We start from the raw sequence: 18,891 nt of genomic DNA, 5'->3' as shown, positions 1-18,891 counted from the left end.
TTTGGTGAGGCGCTAAAAGGCCGGATGAAATATTAGGCGACGTGTAGAAGGCAAATTTACATTCCCGGGAGCGACGTAGGTGTTTACAGATGTTTACAAACTCGTCCCCTTTTCCCGTTGAAAGAAGAAAACTGTATCATGAGTCGCAGGTTGATTTGACAGGCGGAATCTACTCACCCTGAGATCACAACTTGCGGCCTACGGGACACGGACTAACATAAAGGGAAGGAAAAGGAAAATGCTCGGGGAATACAAAGCAGAACCATGCTCAAAGTTCCCGCAAACCACTCAACAACTTCTGCTTGAAAAAGGGATGACTTTCCGCAACACTCATATTGGTTTCTATTTCCAGAACTAAGCAGATCGTAGAGAAAATTAAGAAAAATGACTATTTTTTGTCCTCAAAATTGTTCCCCACCCATTCGAAAAGTCAACTAAAAATAAGAAAGAGACTCAAAGTCCGCTTCCCCTTATGTTTTGGTATAATGAACGTCAGCATTATTCATATTGAAAGCCATTGAATGTAATTCGGTGCAATGCTTTTTAAATTATTCTGTTATCCTAGTTCATGTTTTCGTCAATAATTAATAACTATTTGTATGTAAAAACATATTGCGTTTCGTCGACTTCGTGCATAGCATAGGAAACGTTCCACATATGTAAACGCAGTCAATTCACAACCTGAACTGCGTACCAATGATACCTTGATTGATAACGCTTCTAACGAACTTCTTATAAACTTTGGTATGTTACACATGCATACTGGCATCGCAAATACTTATTCTTCCCATTTCGCAGCATAAACCAATTTATCTATGTCTGATCGTTTTCTAAGTAGTCTCCCTTTAATATTTATCGATTTACTCATAAAGATTTCTCCTACCAATCCAATAGGTATGACTATCTACTATTCCATTTGTGCTTCTTTATAGCTTTATAAATTATATTTCTATTTAACGACTTTCCTACGAAAAGGAATTAAACAAAATAAAGTAAAAGTTCATAAAGACTCCCAAAACAATTCGATGGAGAATAAACATTTCGGGTATAAAGAAATAACATAAAAGCTATTCTAACCCATTCTTTGAAATGGAAAAGGATTATGTATGCTACACATAATAAACTAATGCTTATAGGCACCTTATCAAAACTGGCAAACCATCTGCTATTGTTAAACAGGGTAAACGTAGGGGACTAATTGCGGTATGTACCAGTCACTGGCATCAGAGAAAACACCTACACAACTGGTTTGCCATTTTTCAACGGCTTGCCTTATGTGTTCATTCCATCCTTGTCAAGGGGAGTGCTAAACTTCTCTCCTTTCTTACAACACAACACCTACACAACATAGCTACAGTCAATTATGAACCCCATTTGTAGGTTTTGAAATGAGGAGCCACCCATATTATCGTAGAGTTTGAAGCAACCTCCCCAAGAAGTACCAAGAAGACCCAAGAAAATGAATTGCATCAATGCCCGACAATGACTTTCTACTTCTTAAGCGGAGGGCAGATTCAATTGAATTAATCTAAGGAAGGCTTAGAAGTACTATGGAGGTAATAATATCATATCCAAAAGATTTTCTGCTAGATTTTTATATATCTAGTAGTTAGCCAGGAGAAAAGGGTATACTACCACATGTTTATGTACTAATTTTTATCTATCATTTATCAGTGTTGACTCACAAAGCTTTAATACGGTCTGGCCATCCACCTCTTATCTTACCCTGGAACCTTATTTGCCTGGCCGCTGCTTCAGTGAAGTGCAGCAACGAATATTTACACCATCTTGGATACCATTATCCGCTTGACTTTCCTATACATCCCAACACCACTATGCGGCTGATACCACAATTCTGTATTCCCATTCAAGCAACCTCCAACATCCAAGAACACTTTGGGCTTATCAAAGACGAACAAAAAGGGGAAAACAAGACTTGATAAGGAAAAATGTACCCAGTGTCAGTCCACAACAGTTCACTGTACATCACCAACAAGGAACTACCAACTTGCACTCAAGTTACGATATTTAGGGTTATACCTACACGACTGACAAACCTTGAATCCCCAAAGAAGATGTAACAGACAACAATTTAACGTAAGACTTGGAAAACTACGAAAGCTTTTATAACCAAACGAGAGCATTCTACCTTTCAATCAAAATTCCACTATCGGCAATGAACTGATCCGAACTCTCTTGCTAAACGTCCACCTGGGATCCTGCCATGTCGCCTTGAACGACGATGGCCTCGAGACCCCCATCATCTTCTTAATCACTCATATTGACTACAAGCATTGGCTAGTTTCTCTTACGATGTGCCCTCCATGTGGGATGCTGAGTGTAATGTTAGTATATTGTGAGAAAAATCATATTCTCACATATTTTTATATGTATAGCCTATGCTTTTATAACTACTTACCCAGCTGTAAGTAATTAGCACTCAAATTCGTCTTTCTTTGACGATTCGAATCAATCATTTTATTTGCTTGCATATTAAATTATCTAACTATGTAATAGCTATATGTATGTACATACGCACCATGAAGTACTGCAATATTTAACAGTCTATGACGAACGTAAATGGAATTTTGTTTGCAAGTAGAGAGGATATTCAGGTCAGTGGACAATTTTCAATATCAGTGATGATAAAATGGTTAACAAGCATATATCCGACCAACCAAAAACCACAATACTTAAAAAATAGACAATTGGATACCAGGTCGGGAGATGATAGAACAGCTAGAGAAACACGGCTTTTTCAACAGTTTAATGCCCTTTAAATGATGATCGGTTTGCGGGAGATTCGTGGGGCACCCCAGGGGAAACCGGCTGTAAAAAGGGCCAGAATTTTCGTGAAAAAGCCCATTAGTCAATTCGCTCTGCTTACGACGATTTCACAAATCGTTGCCGGTTTTTTTCCATCCGCTGGTCGAAACCGGCGAGCCGTGAAGCGGAGTCGTCCACCCTGGAAACAATTAGCCGAAGACAACCGGAATAATTGGCTTCCTTTTGTCCATCACCTAGTTACTAAAATATAGAGATGATCGACTTAATCAAAATCTTTGCACCGCCAGAACTTTAAGCAAGTTTACCAATTCTGGTAGGTTGTGACATTAAGTGAGGAATTGTGATGTCAAGGTACGGAATACCAACCAACTATGAACGTTCCTTTTGAGTTATATACTTGTTATAGGATTATTTTCTGCCGTAACAAACTAATTTTTTTCCTTTTGAAACTTCTCAAGATTAATTCACACCTGGACCGAAATAAAACCGGGAACATTCATTCAGTTGTTAATTAAAAATTTAAAAAATAATAGGATTTGACGTTATGAGTTTCCTTAATGATTTTGTATTGTTTACTATTTTTGAAATGGTAATTTTAACAACAATAACCTGTGCTGTTACAGTACATTTTAAGCACGTGCTAAAGTTAAGTAATTCGGAACAATCAACAAAGTTTTGAATTATTCTATTAGCTACTTCCAAGCAGTACAGAGCTTTTATGCTATAATCAAATTATAATTGAATAGATTTAATTAAGTTTTAAAGGGTTAAACGTAGACATATAAATTTATAACTTTCTAACTTTTGTCAGAATAAGAAGCGGGAATTGATGAACCAGGAACATATTTAAAATTCACTACGTCTTGAGGGGTGTTAACAACAATGGTCTCCCAACTTTTCACAAGGTTTACTCCTTGGCGAGAAGGTCTCGGGGCAATTTTCGATTTAGTCGTCTGACGGTAGTATAGGGTTTGATTATGTTGTTCATGGTTTGGGCTAGTGTGATGGGTGAGTGGAAACTTGAAAATTTGGTGGGTATTAATTTAATAACAAACTGTATATTGAGGTCGTTCTGGCAGGTGGTATTGGAGACATAGTAGGGAGCGTGGACAATGATTCTGTGGATGTTGGATTGGAAGGACTGAATTCATGATTGGCTTTTTAATTAACAACTGAATGAATGTTCCCGGTTTTATTTCGGTCCAGGTGTGAATTAATCTTGAGAAGTTTCAAAAGGAAAAAAATTAGTTTGTTACGGCAGAAAATAATCCTATAACAAGTATATAACTCAAAAGGAACGTTCATAGTTGGTTGGTATTCCGTACCTTGACATCACAATTCCTCACTTAAAGTACCCAATCGTTCCAATCAAAAGTCCTCAGACAAATCTTCAAAGCTCCTTACTAGTCACTATCGTTTCCCAATTGCAAAAGTTTCTCACCAACCTCTCTACCCATCCTAACCCTACTGAAAGAGCCCTCTCTACACATTTCCATCCCAAGAACCCCCCACGTCGCTTTAATCGACGATGACCTCAAGACGTCCTTGCCCTTTAATGCCAAAGCACATTTACATTTTTACGTTTATTTAGTGTTTGATTTTTGAAGTTTGACTTGTTATTCGATGTTATGATATCGTTAATTCTTCTTTTAATTGTGGTTAGATTTCAAATTTAACACAAAAAAATTCTTCTCAAGACAGGGAAGTTTTTAAAAAATGTCTTATGGGTTTTGTTGGTGAAACTCTCAATTTGTCTCGGCCTGTTATAACGTGTTCTTTTGAACGGGCCAAGCCCCCTTTCTTCTTCCACATCCTTGCCTGAAGGACTCCCAGAATCGGAACTCTCCCCCATTCGCCCTTTTGTTATTTTTCATGGTCGAGAGGACCTAGGTTTTCGCCTTAAAAGGCAAATCGATGGGTGGAAATGGGAAAGGTATTTCACTCAACCCCAGAGGACGTAATTATCAGCCAAAACAAAAGTAAACAATACAACTGTAAAAAAAGGTGGATGTTGAGCATAGTTCTATCACGCCTGAGAAATTACGAAAGGATGATGGTGTGGCTTTAAAACAACTTGTAGATGGGATGATGATAATTATGATGGTATGAAGCATAATACTAGTAAGAGGGTTTATATTCCCCAAGTAGTACGGCCTTTTGATTATTGTACTTTTCTTAGTTCCTTTGCTAAGCTTTAATTGACTCTATGCTGTTCTTATAAGCAGAAAACTATTTATTGTCATTGCTGCACTTATTTATCTTGGGTTTTATTATACCCTAGGTTATTCTATATTGAAAGGTTGCTTCAAACTCGACGATAATATAGTGGCAGTCTTCATCCTCATTTCAAAACCTACAAATGTGGTCATTGAATATACCCATATTGTGGAGGTGTTTTGTCAGATGTCAGTGACCTATAACTCCCTGAGTTCTACCCTCTCTAGCTATAGCAATGTTTTTTCCAGTTTCGGTCAGTTTCTTTAATTATCATGATTCATGAGTGGTGTGTACATTCTGGTGTTCGTCCACTCACCCTTTGTTGTTTGCAGACCCATTCAGAGATAGAGGAGTTTATGTTTAATGTGTAGTGATTAGTCACCGTCAATCGATAATTATTCAGAAATCGTGAGATGAGGTCTGGTGTGATGTAGGTTTCAAAATAACATTTTCTTTATCGTGCCAACGTTTCGATCATTATTGAGATCATCTTCAGGGCCTGGGATTTACAAACATTGTTTATATTTAACAAATACATGTAGGATGTGGAAAAAGTGAATTTATACAATGCAAAATATATTTATCTATTTAGTTAGTAGTATCTATTTAGTAGTTGATAATTTTAGTTATCAACAGAGATAAACACAGCATCAATTACATAACAGTTACATGTAAACTCAGTCGCAGCTACGCCAATATCATTAATCAAATTCAATATAGATAACATACATATAACATCACATCACATTCCACACATCAAACATTTTTCACATAATTCACTATTTTTCGTGGTCCGCTTGACCAATTAATAACATTTTAAAAATGGCAAAAAGGTGGGAAAATTCAAAAGATGGGGTTGATATGGGACGTTAGTGCCCGAGGGGATCGAAATCACGATAGTGGTAGAGTAGCGGCGTATCAAGTCGGAGGTCGTGGGTTCGAATACCGCTCGTGACACTGACTTTTTTATCTCAACTTAAAAACCTTAATTAATTGATTTTTTCACATAGTATAATTTTTCAACAATTTAGCTTTCCTTTTCCTATTTATCCTGAAAGGATAATCTGGTCGAACCATTACCAACGTTTTTTCCCTTCGTCGGCCCTTTTCACCTCAACGAAGCCTTATGTCTTTTCTATACTGACTTCCTTACAATACAGCAATATCTCACTGGCACTCTCAACACGACACGCAAGAATGACACGATTACACAGAAGACAAACACTTTGATTGAATATATAAAAAATATATTTTGTTGTATAAATTCACTTTTTTCCACATCCTACATGTATTTGTTAAATGTAAACAATGTTTGTAAATCCCAGGCCCTGAAGATGATCTCAATAAAGATCGAAACGTTGGCACGATAAAGAAAATGTTTTTCTGAAACATACATCACACCAGACCGCATCTCACGATTTCTGAATAATTTATGTTTAATGTTGTTATACCCCATAGGTTCTGGGCTTATATATGGTATTGCTAGTGGCACTCAAGTTAAACGCTTTAAGTTTCTGATTTGTGCTTGAGAGTAAACCAAACAATCTTACTTTCACATTTCATAGCTAAAGGGTGTGTCCTTTATTATAGATAATAAACAATCCTTGGCATGGTATGGCAAATAACAAACCAGTGAAGTAAGTCAGACCAGGGTGAACGGAGACGGCCAAACAGCATAGTATACCAAGACTTTTAAGGAATGATTTTGACTTTGGTTAATAAAAATTCTTTTACACTCTATAGACGTTATTCCGCACAAGTCCAATTAAAAACTCAAATTACTGATTATATTCAGTTCACCCTAACACAATTATTAATAATCAGCCCTCGTCATTGATTCCCCATTCTGGCTCGACATAAATTCACATTTCCAGGGCCTCGAATCTTTTTTTTTGAAAATCCAGATGTTCAAGTGTCCGTCCCCCTTTTCAATCCTCGACCCTTATTGGTTTGGCACATTTTCCAAGGTCCTTAAAAAGACGAGTGAGCTTTTCGTCCTCGCGTCTTGGCTTTGCTCAAGTGGAGAGCACTTCGGGCAGATTCGGAGTTCAGATTATTTTTTTCCTATGTATCTTCCTCTTGTATATTTTATACGCTGATAGGCTCCAATTATTTACTAGAGCAAAACCCTCTCTCAGGTTTATCTTTACAAATACATATAAAACGCCTTTCAACAAAAAGTAAATTATTCATTGATAAACTATACTCTGGATAAATTTAAACTAGCGAATATACGGAACACGAATCTACAGTCTTTAATTTTCAAAACTCTTTAACGTATCGAGAATGGGCGGACCAGATCGGATGACAGATGTCCAAAAACTCACAGTCCGGACAATAGTACTTGACTTTTAACTTTCATCAATTTAAAAAATACGATGGTAATGGTGTTCATGCTGATTTTTAAGGTGATTTTCTGCTTATAAGCGTAACAATCAATAAAAAACACAACAGAAATACAAAATCAAAGACGCGTTTGTCGTCTTTATGCTGTTTTTAGACAATTGAGCAATTCTAATCGAACAAGTGCAACTTTACTAACATCCAAACGAACTAACTTTGTCTAGATCGTCTATTATTAATAGTCTTATGCGCATCCTTTAAAATCTACTAATTTTTTTATCAACTAGAAATTTAAACCCTTTACATCTTCGCCACCTTTGGTACAGGTTAGCTCATGTCCTATCGTGTACCATAATGTGGTGGTTAGGAAAGTCCAGTCCTACTCGGTGGTCGGTAGTTTCGGCGGTGACATGGTATCCTGGAGACCGGCGATTACAATCTGGAGATACTGATCGCATTATTTATGTATGATTCCCATGGCCACGAGGATAACACATGGAAGAGCGTCTTCGCACCAGGCCCACATCTGCTACATTAGGCTGGTATCCGAGTCCGTCATCCTCATCACATCCTTGTAGCAATTGAATTGGTCCGAAGGCGGAGGGCATGTATACACCTAGACTCCTGACGAATCAAAGATCCATTATGAAACCATCGGGTTGCCACCTGACTTAGGACGTGTCCCCACCCGGCTGTCTTCATATAGTCTTACAACCTATGCAGCGAAGGCTGTCCGCAGATTCGCCGCAGGGACCGCATGCGCCAGCTGTGATACGCCGGGCCCTCCGCCCTCTTGAAGAAGATGCAGTGTCTCCTTGGCCAACCACCGAATGACCCCATCCGGCCAACACAGAGATAAGCTTGTGTATCACTAGATGGAAGAACCTTCTTGGTATCAAAATCATTTGACCAGGACTAGCTTCTATCGAAGCTTTAGATTCAGCCTCGAGACCCAGCTTACGTTTCCTGTAGCTCCTCGTGGGCGGCGTTGTCCAGGTTCAAGGGGAGCCTCCTACGTATTAATAGTAAATTCATACTTCGTCGTTAAACATTGAATATATTAATATTTTCAATCCGTCAAGTCCTTTTCCACCCATTGCGATATAGGAAATGTTTAGAAAAAGAGAACATTTTACAATTAGAATTATACAATCGAGGAATTAATTACCTGCAACGCGAGTTTGGCGTTGTTATCTGCTGGATTATAATTTTTTTACACGCCGACAAAACAAGAAGAAAATACAAGGCATTCGGATTGTTGTGAGCACGACTGGGTTACAACGCAATTAATCGCTTATTATCGTTGCTTGTTTATTATTCACATTAAATGTTGTCTCATATTAATAATTGATGAGGGGAGCCTTGGTAACGCATGAATAAAGCTGTTCAATATTAAATTCGCCAGGCATTTTGGATGGCAGATGTTTAATGTGTGGCATTCGTTAGTGCTGGCAAATATTTTCCGAGTTAACAGTCGGCAATTCTCTCTTGTATTGTACACCCAAAACCGTCCGTTCTATTTTCTTAGCCACCTCCTTCCACATTTGTCATTCTCATCTACCTTTATATTTTCAGACCCGGGTCGAAATCCTCTTCAAATAGTACATGCCCGGCTGGTATTCACGTTTTGTTCTTTGTTTTCCTTCGGTGTACTCGAAAGATTGGTTTTTATCTCAAATTTACAAAGCAAATTAGTTTCTGACGCACTGAACAAGCATCGGTAATTATTCCAGCCTTGCCTTTTATTTATAGCAAGACTCTTATGGCTACTGCTTTGAATTTTATCATTTACCATGGTCAAAATATAGTAAAATGAACATTAAAATTTACTCAGAAATCGTGAGATGCGGTCTGTTGTGACGTGGTTTTAGAAAAACGTTTTCTTTATCGTTCCAATGTTTCGATCTTTATTGAGATCATCTTCAGGGCTCAAAGTGTTTATAATAACGATAAAGAAAATGTTTGTTGAAAACTTAAATCACACCAGACCGCATCTCACGAACTTCAAATAATCATTAAAATTTACTAAGCATATTGCATCATTTCTCTTTATATTTAAGATTTTACTATTGTTAACGCATTCTATGTTTTGTATATATTGTATATATTTTGTTTTTAAAAATTAATTAGTATAAGTTACATGTAATTATTGTTGTTAAGTGTGAATTTTGTGATCTGTACGTCGCGCGTCTAAAAGGCCGTGAAGTGACGGTTTTTGTTGTTGGAGACGCGCTTGACGACGAGGTCCAGAGACAACTCTTCTTCGCTACCGCACGTGTTCGAGGCAGTCCCGCAACCCGTAACTTTGTGTAAGACTTTGTGTAACGAGTTACATCTGCAATTTATTCGCGACCGTTTTTTTTGTGCGTGTCGATTTTCTCCGCATTGGTTTTGTGACTCGCCGCTCCATCGCTGACCTCACCCGTGAGTTTTTTCTCGCTTTAGACAATTTATGTTTTTTTTTTGTCTTTGTTTTTATTAAAATTATAAACTTATTTTATATTTGTTTTAATACTTATACCATAGTATTATTATTATCGCATTGTTGAAAATTTGTCTAATCTAGTGTATCAGGCGCCTCTCTTTCTCTCTCTCTTTTTTGTTTTGTACATATTTTATTTGTATAAAATTTAATTTTAATTCCTTGATTCTTGTACAATTATAATTAATTTCAAACATCGCCTTATTGTCATTTATTTAAACATATGCATTAATTGAATTGTAATTGGCTTACACAGGTATTGTGGGCTGGTAAGTGTTAAGGAATTATAAAGATTGAATTTTCCATTTTTTTCATTACATATGAGATGTTGATGGACTACAATCTGGGAAAATTGATATTTAGCGGATTCTAGAGAAATTTAGAGTTTGGAGAGAGAGGGATTACCCTCAATTGAGTTGGGTCGCCCTTGCTCGCACAACTATATATTACACGCTAGAATATAGAACGAAGACTTTTGCCTGAATATAGCTATTCATTCAGCAATGGATGAGATGCATAGATTCGGATAGATAGGTATTTCTTGTTCTTGTTTTTAATGCCATAAAACGCACAACCTACTTCACCTTTAAGTTCCTTCTGTAAATATGAAAAGGTAATCTGGAAATATCTCGTAACTACCCGCTCTGGCTTACTTCTCAGCTGGATTAATGGATACCTTGTATAATCTTTCAACTTGTGACAATTTATTTCCTTTAATATGGTTTGGTAGGTCGTAAATTGGAGCTTTGGATATTTATACCCAGTGACGATTGTGGGGCCAGAGAAAGAAGCGAGATGTTTATACGCGGAGGCTTTCTCTATCAATACCTGTCTATAAGAACGTTCTGGGCCACTTTCGTGAACAGTGAACTATCTTTAGTGTGTAATTTAATCAGGCAGTTTCATTTGTAAGGTAGTCCTGCCTAATGCTTAAGGGGAAGCACACGCTGCAGCTTAGAAAGCAGGTAAGGGTGCTAAGGCAGCATAGAGAGCAGGTAAGGGAATGTTAGGGAAACGCCACGAGGTGCGGCTCAGAAAAGTGTATTGGACTGTTGCGATTGGACATTGTACAGAATCGGGAGCAAAACCGTAGAATACCGACCTATAATCGACTGTCGTTCGAATTGTCGACCTGTAAAAGAGCAAACCTACTACAGGATGGGCACCACATTTGCCACAACTGAAGCATCTTAAAATATTAAACAGTCGTTCGCTTCTTTCCAATAAACATGCCATGCAGTTTTTCTGTGAGTTTTCTATTTAAAACAGATCTACGAATTTAATATCGGAAGCAAACGTAATTTGAAACAATTAATTAAGGTTTTTAGTTGAGATAAAAAGTCAATGGCACGAGCGGGATTCGAACCCACGATCTTCGGCTAGATACGCCGCTGCTCTACCACTTGAGCTATCGTGACATCGATCCACTCGGACACTAACTTCCCATCTCAACCCCACCTTTTGAATTTGGATGAAAAATGGCAAAAAGAAGGGAAAATTCAAAAGGTGGGGTTGAGATGGGAAGTTAGTGTCCAAGTGGATCGAGGTAGAGGAGACTTAAACAGTATTTAAAAGAGGGCTAAGAATTCCTCTTTGTGGTAAGCTTTTGTATGTAATTTTGGTTCCTTCGATCAAGCCATTGATATTAAATAGATTTCTTTACACGTAATTAAGGACGTTATATTAGAAGCAAACATATGTGGCAAACTAATTTCACAAAACCTAGACTTTAGTAAATGTAAAATGACATTCTACCTCCTCGACATCCAAAACAAGGCTTGATAAGTATTATGTACAAGCTGATTGCGCATCAAACAGAACAATTTTTTCAGAACCCATATTGACTGCTTGGTAGCTTATTGTTGCCATCATTGAAACCGATTCTTTACCATCCTTCCATACTTCTTTTGTACATATGGCATAAGGGCTATTGGATGATACGAATAATGAATAATAATTTGACCTTGTGTTTTCCCCTATTTCGGAACATTCTCATTCCTAGATCTTGTGAAAAAAGTTCAATGACATTATTTTGAAATATCTGGGAAGAACGATAACATCTAGACTCGGAAAAATCACACCACTTGTCGGATTTTGTGATTGTACGATCTATGCTTCTTCAAAATAAAACTAAAGTATACGTTTATAAATACTATATTTTACCTTGATGTATAAAGTACAATTATAATGTAACAAGTCATACGCATTATTACAATTTGTCCCACTGACACCTTGGCTTTATAGTATTTACTATTCATTTGGAATAGAGAAAATCTGAAATCATTCCAAGTAATCGTTCTCTAATAAAAAACGGTTTTTGTATAACACTAGTGCATGGTGTATATTTACCGACTATAACTGCCCGAAATTCACTCCTTACTGATCATATACTATTTAAATTTTCTTAATGTAAAGAAAATTGTAAGATGTTATTTACTATTTAGATTGTGAGATTTCCTCCTTTGGTCTGCGGGGTGATAAATTTACAATGTGTTAGTTACCTAACATCTCGGTCTGTCAATCTTCGTTGGTTTTGTCTGTCAGACTCGTTAGGCATTTCGCCACCATTTGACCGACAAAATCAGCGAGGATAGGCGGACTAAGATGAAGGTAACTATCGCATTATACATTTGAGACGTTTAAAACAACGTACGTCGTTTTTCCCTGAATCCTTGGCTTTATGCTCATATACTTTAAGACGAAGAAAGATCTGTTTTGTATTTAAAGCTTGTTAAATATGTTCAACGCGTTAAGCTCTTTGTTAAAAGCGAGAAGAAGCGAACCAGATATCAATTAATTATTGTTATTTTAGAATTAATTCAAGTGTCTGTCAACTAAATCGATTGAATATTTATCACAATAGATCTCAGAACACATATCATAAAATAATCTAAACGCATAGAAGGCATTGTTTAATTTGCAAAAGGTACACTAAATAAATAGGATGTGAATTTCTGAGATGACAAATTGATACCAATTGGTTCAAAGTAGAAACAAAAAGGAGTTAGTATCCGATTTGTCTTTCCTTGGCTTCCTTCCGACCCAAACCAGGTAAAAGGGCGTTGAAAGCGATGTTGCCAACTTAGTGAGCTTCCCTCAAACAAGGAATAACCTTTCTGAAGTGGGCTCTGTTAAAAGACCCCTTAAAAACGGGAAAGGTCCTTTTCTTTGAAAATGTAGCTTTCTTCCTTTTAAATTTTCCAACCTGCCTAAACACCATCACCGCAGGTACTCAACCGGCAAGTTTTGAAGATGGACAAAAGAGAATGAAAGACAGATTTCATCAAATTGATTTGAAAAGGGTACATCATTGCTGACCAAATGTCATAGAAAGATAAATATGTCACAGATTCTTACATATTTGAAGTAACAATTTTCAAACGGGTCAAGCACAAAAAGAGAAGATAAAGAAAGAGGCAAAGCCGATAATAAATGAAAGATGTTAATTGGTCAAACGGACCACGAAAACTAGTAAATTTAATAAGTTAAAATTAAGTATATCTTCAATAAAGCTCTCCGTGGCCATTTCATTTGTCGCCGAGAATCAGATTACACGACATTTGAAAAATGACAAAAGGGAGAGAAAATTCAAAAGGTGGGGTTGAGATGGGAAGTTAGTGTCCGAATGGATCGAGGTCACGACAGCTCAAGTGGTAACAGCGGCGTATTTAGCCGAAGGTCGTGAGTTCAAATCCCGGTCGTGACACTGACTTGTTTATATCAACTAAAAACCTTAATTAATTGAAAGATATTAAAATGTAAAGTTTTTCTTAAAAGCTCAATTTTAAAGCACGTAAAAAGGTCACATCCAAAATAGTCCCATAGAATAAACAAAAAATATGGAAAAACATTACAATATTTTGGATCCCAGGGTACAAACTTGGTAACTGAAGAACTGGACCATCCTTTTATTCGGCTTGTGTACCACCTATATTGGACTGAAAACAAAAATAATTGTCTAAATAATTAACCACCGGTTTCACTAACTGATTAGCAATCCAATTATCCAGCTAACTGACTAGCTTCTTACCTGCCTAATAAACTAACTCACAATATGTTATCTTTTATTATAAACACATAACCATACTGTTTTCTCCAAGTAAAATCAACTTTTGTATTATAGATTCTGACAATTTCGTTCACTCTCTTCTTCTTTATTTCTACTACATTACCTTTACCAACATATTTATTCATCTACTTGACTGTTTGACATACAAAATCAAAATATAGGTAGACAAAATAATCAGGTAACGAGCAAATTACACATCTTTGACTGTCTTGCTTGAGAAAAGACATATTTGCTTATATGGTATAAATAATCATTTAGGTTCTGACTTTATTTGATTTAACAGATTATTTTTCCATTGTTGTATAGCTTTTTGAAAATTCAATAACGTTTAACGAACAATGTCAGCCTTCTCCCAACAAAACCATTTGTACATGATACCGCTATGAGAGCGTGTATGAATGTTTTTATCAGAAAAACATCAGTTTTACATTCCGATAGAAACACTTCGTTTATCTCAGTTTTAATAATACCATTCAGTTTTTAAAAAACAACCAAAAACCTCTCCTATTGAAAATCATCCATTGGAGAGTTCCTGCTTGAAAAAGACTAAAATTGATGTTGTCAGTTAACTGAAAATGCAACGATCAATTAGCTTAGCCAACGCCTAATGGACTAGTTGCTAAGTTCCTGATTGGAGATAAGGTTTAACCACTTAAATTAAAATATACAGGCGATCACTCGGCTACAATCGGTTAGTCGGATTGCATGTTGAAAGTGTGATCGCCCTCGATCCTCAGCACGGACACCCAGTTAATGAACAGTTATTACCTATTGGAAAAGCAAGTTTCTGCCGAATTAAATAAATAACCCCGATTACACAAATGACCTTTAGACGTGATCAAATTGGCTGTTATGACCAGGTAACAACCGTTTTAAGTCTGAAAGACAAACAAGTGAAATATGTTTGAAACAAACACCAAATTGTTGCTTCAAAACATCTAAATTTTCAACTCGTTCATTCCGCTGATGAAAAACGCCTTACTTCTTAAGAAATGAGGCCCAACGGTTCACAAAGATTGTTTTCTAAGTTATTTTTATATTACAAGAAAAATGATTAAATAAGTAAAGAAATTGACTTGTTGAACTTAAGAGGTTTAGAAGTTCAATACTGACTCTTGAGATAAAATTAAAACCTCGCAACATAAAGTTGCGGATATCACGTGCCAAAAGGATTATGATCAAGCAATTCGAGTAAATCCACTGAGTCGAAATTTATGTTGAATTGCTTTCTCTTCTAAAGATGAAAGGGCAACGAATCGAAAAAAGATGAAAGCTAGTTGGCGAGCGTTTCGACAGCCACTAAACAATTAAGACAGGGGAAAATAATTTATCTTATTAATAAACCGATTTGGCCCCGGTTCAAATAACGTCGGGATGGTACCGGCGTTGTGTGAAGAGTCGGGAAGGAAGAGTTGTTTGTAAGTTATAAATACCCTTCAAAACCAACATAAACTCTCTACGTGCACAAACAGAAAAAAACAGGCGTTCTCCCGTATGCGAACAGGCGGTTCCCTTCTGGAACTGTGCCACTTTATGGCACCGTTTAAGAAGCATCGACTCCGCCGGTTGCCACAAATGGCATTAGTTTTTGCGCCTTTTCGTTCACTTTCAATCTGCAAGTCTATTTTCAGAAATTCAACCAGGTTTGATATGTATTTGTGCAAACCGTCAGAAGGTCCCGAAGCCAATGATGCTTCAGTCGTCGGGAATGATTCCTTGGAAGGATGCGGGATGAAAGTTTCTGAAATGTGCGTTTGTTTGATAGGCTATTTTTGGGTAATTGTTGGATATACGGTAAGGTTATTATGAATGGTAAGATTCGATACATAGAAAGTAGCATTGACGATGGTTGGGAAGATTTTGGATGGTAAGGATTGGATCCGTTGGAGGTTGAAACATTTGGTTTTACCCCGAAGTTCGATGCCGTATGTGCAAATGAGGTTCAGAATGATTGTTTGTTTTGTAGAGACAGGTTTGATCTTTTTTCCAGCAGTATTTAATAAGAATGACACGAACACATTCCCATGCCCTGAAGATGACATGATTAAAGGTGGAAACGTCGGCAAAAAAATGAAAAAAGTGTTTTTTTAAAGTACCTCATTCTTAAGCGCTCCTCACGACTTCAACAAATAAGGACACGAATGTTAATTTCTTGTCTTTTGAGTCGCGTATGGTTTCCATGTAAGTTGTTTGTCAATGTACATCTCAAGCACGGACTACATTAGTTGGTAGAAAAGATACTATTATAGTAGATGGAAGTAGGGGGTTTTTATTCGAAGTGAATAAGTAACATGTTCACATTTTTGTATGTTTATTGTCATTTTCCACAGCTTGAAACACTGCGCAAGGGGGTTTGCAGTTTTCTGATTGAGATGACAGGACATTATTGATATTACGAAAGCAGGTAAAAGGGAGGACTGTCTTAATCTACCAGAACAGTTCTGAGTGCCATACCTGATCCAAGGCTTGCTTCACACCTAAGAATACAATTCACATTTTTAAATGATTATTGTCATATTCCACCGTTCAACCAGTGCTCAAGGGATATGATGTGAGCTTGCTGGTTGACTTGGTGGAATCTTTACGGGAGAAACAGATGACGGCATCATCCGTATTGGTGTTAAAGATAGTTTAAGAAAGAGTAAGCATGTCTGTAGGGTATTGTGTGAAGAGGATGGATCCTAAGATATTTCTTTGGGGAACCCAATAGAGAAAAGCCTTAAAAGTACCTGTTAGTTACGAACGATTTTAAAAAGGTAGGACTGTCTTGCCTTCCAGAGCTGCTCTTAGTGCCATAACCCGTCGAATGATTGCTTCACATCCAGGAATATCCGAAGAAGCACTACTTTTCGCATAAGCAGCCATTATGTCTAAAACGCGATGGCACTGCTGAATAGTGGAATGAGAACATCTGAACCTTGTTTTATGGTTTCATAAATCGGCAATAGCACAAGATCTAGTCTTCTATAAAACGTGTTTTGGCAGTAAAAGTGTGGAATTTCCTTATGGGTTCTGCTGGGTGATGTTTCTATGTTTTTGTTTCTAATCATATTAGTGTGCTAACCCTCGCTGTTGTATTCTGTCATACGTGTTTTAACTTTTCGCCATATTTGGATATGGGTGTGTGTGTGTAGTTTCTGGTTGGTCAAGAACCTTTAATATGTTCGTCGTGAAGGGCCAGCGTTGTAGGAAATTTGTATAGATTAAGTCTGATTGTTTGATTCTTCTGGTCAGCGTCGGTTATTTATTTTTAAAATTTGTGTAATGTCTTAAATGGTGTGTGAGCTGTTATTAATTGATGTATTTCTGAGTTGTTTTAGTGTTGAATCTGTCGGGTAAGTATATTTCTAAGCAATCACATTCCCCTTTTTATACGTCGTGGAGTAGTATCATGCTTGCCTGTATTGCTAAGGCTCTGAAATGAAAATCCCTTGTTTGATTTTCTAGGTCTTATATTTTCTTTGAACCAGTCTATTATTTTTCGTACTGTCTGTCCGATCGTTTGGTTTTGGATGTTATCGTGCATATTCCATTTTTTCCAGCGAGTTACCTCAGGAGTTCTTTGATTGAATTCGTAGTCTTTTGTGCAGTTTCTATGGATTTTTTTAATATAGCGTATTTCAGACATTGTGTGGTTAATTTAAAAAATTAATATTTAGACTAATAGTAATAAAAAATTATTGTAGCGGAATGTATGAATATTACATTAAAAAGAAAGAGGAGAATTAGAAGCGGTGAAAAAAGGGGTTAAAGAATGAACGGAAACAAGGTTAACTCACCGTTCGTGGATTCCGGGCAGTTTATTCTTCGTTTCGGGTTCCAGGGCTGGCCTCGCGTGGTTGTCGGCAAAACGGAGGGTGAACCGGGTGAAGAGGAAGAAGCGAAAAGAAAAAGGTGAAGAAAAGCGAAGGAAAAGTAGGAAAATTAGAAGCGGGGCGCGGCGTGAAACGACTCAGGCCATGCGGATTTTCCGACTGAAAACAACAGGTGAGTGATCAGAATCGATTAATCGAATTAACAAACGTCGCGCTAGGAAGCACTTTTTCTTCGGGAGGGCGCCCTCGAAATTACCAGCGCAATAATAATAACTAAAATATGTTTGAACTCTGGTTTAAAATAGAAATTGTATTACTTATGAAATGATAATATTCTTTTTTATGAGTGTAAATGTGTGCTATGTTTTGTTATTGTATTTATTTCGTTTTCAATTTTCACCTTGTTCAGTTGTACAGTTCTTAATTAGTACGTCCGTCACTTTAGTATTGTATTTTCTAGTTTTTATGCCTAATTGTTTTATAAATATTAGTTAGTTTGTACCTGTTTTCCCTACGTATGTGAATTTTGTATATTTGTTATGTTTTTGGGTGTGATTTTTGTTTACTATTATCAGGACTGTGTTTGGGTTCTGCCATTGTTTTTAGATCTCTTTTGTACTTTTTTAGTTAGCAGTAGTTGGTACCGTTTTATGTCTTTCAATTATTGCTTTGTGCAAACATTTTGCAGTTTTTATGTCTAATTTGTTTCATTTATTAGCTACCTGGCACCTTTCTTTCCCGTTCGTGAATTTTGTCTATTCATATTATTTTTTAATATCATGACTGTTTCTGGCTTAGGTTTTAGTCATTTTTGTATTTGTTTAGCGCGTTTTTTTCCTCCTTTGATAGATGGATGGTTCATCGCTCATTTTAGTTGTATTGTTTTAAATCTTTATCATTTTTGAGTCAGCTCGTACAATGTTGTAAGTTTCCGATCTTGCTCTACAGACAAGAATAGCCGTTCAAATGCCAACCAGGAGCAAAATACCCAACATGATCGGGCAATTAATTGAAAGCCGGATCTTTGACCTTTGGGGTCCGTATCGCCCGTTTCCCCTTCGACGGGCAAATCTCCAATGTCCTGTTGGGAATCAGGCTTGAGAACCTATTGAGATACGGTGATCTGAAATCGGCAATGACGTTTCATCAGAACTTTCATTGAAAACTGAAACTAAATT

The 18,891-nt window shown here is 36.9% G+C and overlaps 1 non-coding gene across 1 annotated transcript; it reads right to left on the bottom strand.

The window, feature by feature from the left end:
• Positions 1–1,229: 1,229 nt before the first annotated feature.
• Positions 1,230–1,333, bottom strand: LOC112127046. The gene has a single exon (XR_002910363.1). It is a non-coding gene; the product is annotated as a U6atac minor spliceosomal RNA (small nuclear RNA).
• Positions 1,334–18,891: the final 17,558 nt, after the last annotated feature.

This window comes from Cimex lectularius, unplaced genomic scaffold (genome assembly GCF_000648675.2).
Source record: "Cimex lectularius strain Harlan isolate CLEC.00 unplaced genomic scaffold, Clec_2.1 scaffold130, whole genome shotgun sequence".
Taxonomy (NCBI): Eukaryota; Metazoa; Arthropoda; class Insecta; order Hemiptera; family Cimicidae; genus Cimex; species Cimex lectularius.
The sequence above is the reverse complement of the archived record's forward strand: the minus strand, read 5'-3'. Positions and strand labels throughout refer to the sequence as shown.